Source organism: Neltuma alba, unplaced genomic scaffold (genome assembly GCF_004799145.2).
Source record: "Neltuma alba isolate B1F8T4 unplaced genomic scaffold, ASM479914v2 tig00002280_pilon, whole genome shotgun sequence".
Classification (NCBI taxonomy): Eukaryota; Viridiplantae; Streptophyta; class Magnoliopsida; order Fabales; family Fabaceae; genus Neltuma; species Neltuma alba.
Window position 1 is genome coordinate 1 of NW_021632805.1, and position 5,404 is coordinate 5,404.

Below are 5,404 nucleotides of genomic sequence, written 5' to 3' on the forward strand. Positions count from 1 at the left end.
AAAGTTTATTTTTCAAAAAATCCATCGCAAATTTTGTTGTACAAGTTTTTGTGCGATGAAATCTTTTGAACATATCACAAAAAAATGTTTTGTAAAGTAACAGTATATTGCAAAATCAATTTGCAACTTACTAATTCTTCTGTCCCAAATTTCTTTTTATTTTTGTTGTTGTTTGAACTTTCAAATTGTGAATTCAAAAGATCAATACTCACTGAAGGCAGTTCTCCATCAGGTGCTCCACCATATTTTGTTATACTCATCAGGTCTTTAAATGAGACCTAATTAACTAATTTGAATTAGATTTAAAGATGTTAAATAAATTAGTTAATAAATATGTTTTTTTCCTCAAACAACGTAAGTGTCTTTCTTAATTCACTCCCTCTCCCTACTTGATTATTGTTGGGAGAATAACAATATGATTAATTTAGGAAAAATTGATAAACATGCGAAATAAATCTTACATGCATGACTAACATCAAATTCCTAATTAGGTTCTACATGAAGGGTTAGAGGAGTATAAAAAATCATAGGATGAGCTATAATTGAAGAGAATCATTTTGGTGCTCATCTCAGTTATGGGACACTATATGATACTCATTGCCATGATAAAATTTACACCATTCCAATATAGTTTTTTAATGGTTTAGACTTAAAATTTTTTGACTAATAATTTTAAATAAAATTATTTATAATATATTATAAGTGTTAAAAAATTAATTTTGTTATATGGGGGAGGGGGACTTCTAGTTGGAGCTTGCCTGTGGATTGTAGGGTTGACCTTTCTTATAATTTTATTTCAAAAAAAATTTGTGAATCATCCGTGAAATTGAATTTGATTTTACCTGTTTTTCTGGACGAAAAATTACATATTTATATATAAATAATGTATATGGATTGCAAAAAAAAATCATATTAAAAGCACTAGATCAAACTAATTACAACTGAGAGTGAGAGGATATAGAATAAGTGAAATATTTTTGGGTTAAGGTTTTCACTCATGAGTGCTGAGTATTGGAAAAATTTTTTGAAAGCAAATCTACTCCAAAAATTTAAATCATAACAATATTGCCTTTCTGTCATTAAAAATGTTAACGGATCAACGCTACTATTTTAACAGTCAACGTTAGTTTTTTGATAGTAATAAGCAATATTATTATGATTTTAAATTTTTACAATAAATTTGCTTCTAAAAAAAACTTCTAGACACCCAGTACTTATGAATAAAATTTTAAGATAAATTTGTACCTTAATCTATTTTCTTTTTATCATAACCAATCAAGACATCCCAAAACAAAAAAGATGTAATAATATAATGCATTGCCTGAACTTGAGCCTTTGGCCCAAAACCACTGTGGAGTCAAACTCAAACCTACAGTTAATAGCCAGATAAATGGATGGATATAATAGATAATAAATTAGAGTAAGAATTTACTTTATAATATGATAATATCTAGTTTAAAATTACTAATAATGCTAAGTGTGAACACGAGATACGTTTTTAGTAAAAAAAATACAATAATACCGTGTGTTCATCAAATATATAACTATATTTAAAATAAACCTGGTCATGACATAAATCAACAATACATGATATAAATCATAAGTATCATCTCTTCCGATTGATTAATTATCTATGATGTTACATCTTACATCAATATCAAATAATTATTTTCATTACTTACTAATTGGTTTTTTAAATCCATAAATATTCTATATCCTTATGGGAATTTTCTTTAAAAAATAATATATAAATATTTAGTTGTAAATATTTTTTTTTTCAAATGTAATTAATTAGATGTAGAATCCACATATTGCATGAACTACTCCTCCTATTCTTAATGGAGACCTCATTAAAGAGTTGATGTAAGATCTTTATATAAGAGATACTTTATATATTTATCAATTTTTTTAAACTAACCCTATGATATTTCCTCAATAACAATCAAATAGGAGAGGTAGAGATGGAATTAGAAGGATGCTTAAGATGTTTTTAAAAAAAACATATCACATTAATTAATTTAACTGATATTGTTAATTTATTCAAATTGGTTTATTAAGTCATACATTAAGGAATGGAGGATTATAAAATTAGCCGCATTGTTGATTACTTATAAATGATGTGATTTGTTAATTTTTTAACCTATTATTTGGTAAAATTTAAATTTTAAATAGATATATTGATTGTTTATAGCTTACCATTTCAGAGGAATTCATATTCAATAAATAGATTAGATACAATTTTCCACGAACTATATGAATTACAACTATCCCTAAAAATAGCTACTTCTGAATTTTTCTTTTTACCAAAATACTACCTCCAATTCTTAATACTCGTATAAGAGTTAGATAATTAATTTATAAATATTAAAAAAATAAATTAAGTTAGTTATTTGTAATAAATAAATATTATCTTCTCTAAAATACCTTTGTTTAACATGTATTAGAATAGAAACCTGTTAAGATATGCAATTACTATGAGAACTATTTTAAAATAAATAAATAAATATGAGAGAGTAGATTGTGATCTTATATGTAGAATTAAATTAAATATATAATTAACTCTTATATTTAGTACAGGAGGAAATAGTAATATTTGATTTCATAGGAAAAAAATCTGCATTTGAATTGACTGTCCAAATTAACATGCTCTCAATTTTATGGGAAAAGTAGAACTCAGCTTCAATTCTTGAACGTTTGGAAGAAGAACTCACTTTCACCAAAAACGATGGAAGTGAGTTCTGCTTCCAAACGCTGTCCCCATTCCATCTTCTTCTTCAGCCTTCGTTGTCCCCATTCCATCTTCTTTGACCTTTGTTGCCCACTTACTCTCACTTCTCTTCGACCTTGGGAAGGATGGAGGAGATTTGAAAGCAATATTGAAGATCGACAAAGAGATTTATTGTCCGATTTCTCTAGTTTGATTTTTTTTTTTGGATGGTAAATGGATGTGATTTTTGAATTCTCTGATTCGATCTTCTTCCTTTGACCTGATTGTTTTTTTTTTTTTTGGAAGGCATGTCCGTCCTCGCTTCTCTCTCTTTCCTCCTTGCCTTCTTCGACCCGGCGATGGCAAAGCTTGATCAGCAGCATGATATATGCAATTTCCAGAATTCTTCTTCGATTTGTCTTCTTCTCCATTTCATATCTTGGGCTTTGTCTTCTTCATTTAGATATGGGTTGAAGACAATTTTTAATTTAATTTTCTTTGTCTTGGGTTTGATTTTAGATTGTTTTTGTGTTGAAGTAAGGTGAAGGAGAGATTATGATTCATGATATGGGTCAAGATTTGCTATTTTGCTTTTGGAAATTGGGATATGGAGTTTGGGTTAAACTATTTAGTTTGCGATTTTTTCATTTCTCTGTTCATGAACTTTTTGGATTAAAACTTAAAAGATGAAGGTGATGATGAACGTGTCTCCGTCATGGAAGGGACTTGGCTTGTTTTTTTTTTTTGGCCAAAACATAGCTTGCTTTTACTACCATTGTACTTCTGTTCTCTCATGAGACATCATATATATATATATATGTTTGTATACGTATATGTATACATAAAAGAGATATTATACTACAAGGGCCGTTTTTTAATGTTTTGGTATAGGGGAAGGACCCCAACAACTAGTATGTACTGGTCCTTTTTTGGACCACTAGCCTTTTAGCTTAGGCCCAGTTCAGGTTCGAGGAGGGAGATGCCCAAGGAGTAAAAGTGCATTGTTTAATAGGCTATTTTCTCTGTTAATCGAAATTCAAACTTGGGTTCCCTTCTGCATAGCCACTTGCCAAGTCAAACCTCTTTGTTTTTTTTTTTTATCGGATTGCCAAGTCAAACCTCTAATGTCTAACTAAGTAGGTGGAGATAATAGAGATATAGAATATTTGACTAATCTAGTGCTTGCCAACTACCAACATTAAAGGGTTTTTTAATTTAGTGTTGGTCGAAAAGACTATAATTTGAAGGCAAGTTGCGACAAATGGGAATTTAATTTTGTGCATCGGGTATAGGTAGCTAGAGTTTTGAATACAATCACCTTGGAAGTTATGATTCAATTGTTTGTTTCTTGTCCCACAGGTTGTGGTAACAGATAATAAAGCGTTTGCCCCTATAGAAAAGGATGGATCTTGTCGATCGGTCTTGGTGTATTTGTGCTTTTGATATATGTATATGTATAATGGTTATTAATATTTTAATTGAAACTTATACTTATACTACCTCTGCTGTTTAATATAAGAGTTAGTTTGAATTTTAACTTGGTTTTAAATATAAGATCCCAATCTTTTTTGTCTCTCATGTTTATCTATTTTTTTAAAAGTAGTTCTTATAGTAGTTGTTTAAAGGTTTTATCAAGTAGTAGTTTTACCTAATACACATGATTAGCAAGAGTATTTTAGGAAAAAACGACATCTAATTATTACAAATAACTAACTTAATAAACTTCTTTAATCTACTTGAATTAATCAACTATTTTTTCTGTTAAAGACTGAAGATAGTATAAATTATCCATTTGGATGCCTTGGTGAGGAAGGTTAATCAAATAGCATCAAGTCTATAAAAAACAATAGCGGAAGGTCAGAAAGAACACTTAAGCTCTGTTTGTAAAAGCGTTTATATGGCTCCATCATGCGATTGAATGGCCAAACGTACGGTGCGTAAAATTTGCGGTATTTGGATTCATGATTTGACAATTTGAGTTTTGTATAAAAAGCCAATTTAAGCCAAAAGTTAAAATTTGGTGGTTCTAACTTTTGGTTTTTGAAAAGTAAAGAGAGAGAGTTAAAAAAGATATGAGTTCCACCTTCAAGAAATTTACTATTCTCTTTAATTATTATTATAAGTTTTAAATAACTAATTTTTAGATAACAAAAAAATAGTTAAAATTAATTAATATGTCATAAATATATTCTCTCTGGTCAATAATATAAGTCATTTTAACTAATATGTCAATCTTGAAAAATGGTAGTTAATTCATTAAATATGTTTCAAATTGATTTTTTTTTCAACTTTACACATATTAAATGAGATTGTGAAGGAAAGAGAAAAAATACAAAGAGTCACGTTTGAGTATTAATTGCATGGATAATATTGATAAATAAACATTAATCACTCATCAAGTGACTTATATTTTGAATTAAGTCATTCCTCTAGAAGTGACTTATATTGTGATTGGAGGGAGTACTTTTGATTTCAAATATGCTTTTATAATAAATGAGATAAAGGGATAAAAGAAAATATATGAGAAAATATAACTAGAGAGTAGAGCATAAGAGACAGAATAATATATATTATTTAATAAAATTTATTTTTTATTTTACAATTACACTTACTTTTTTAATAATAATCCAAACAACTCCACTTTTATAAACTGATTTATTTACAAAAACCAATCAAATACAAATCATGTTATCTAAT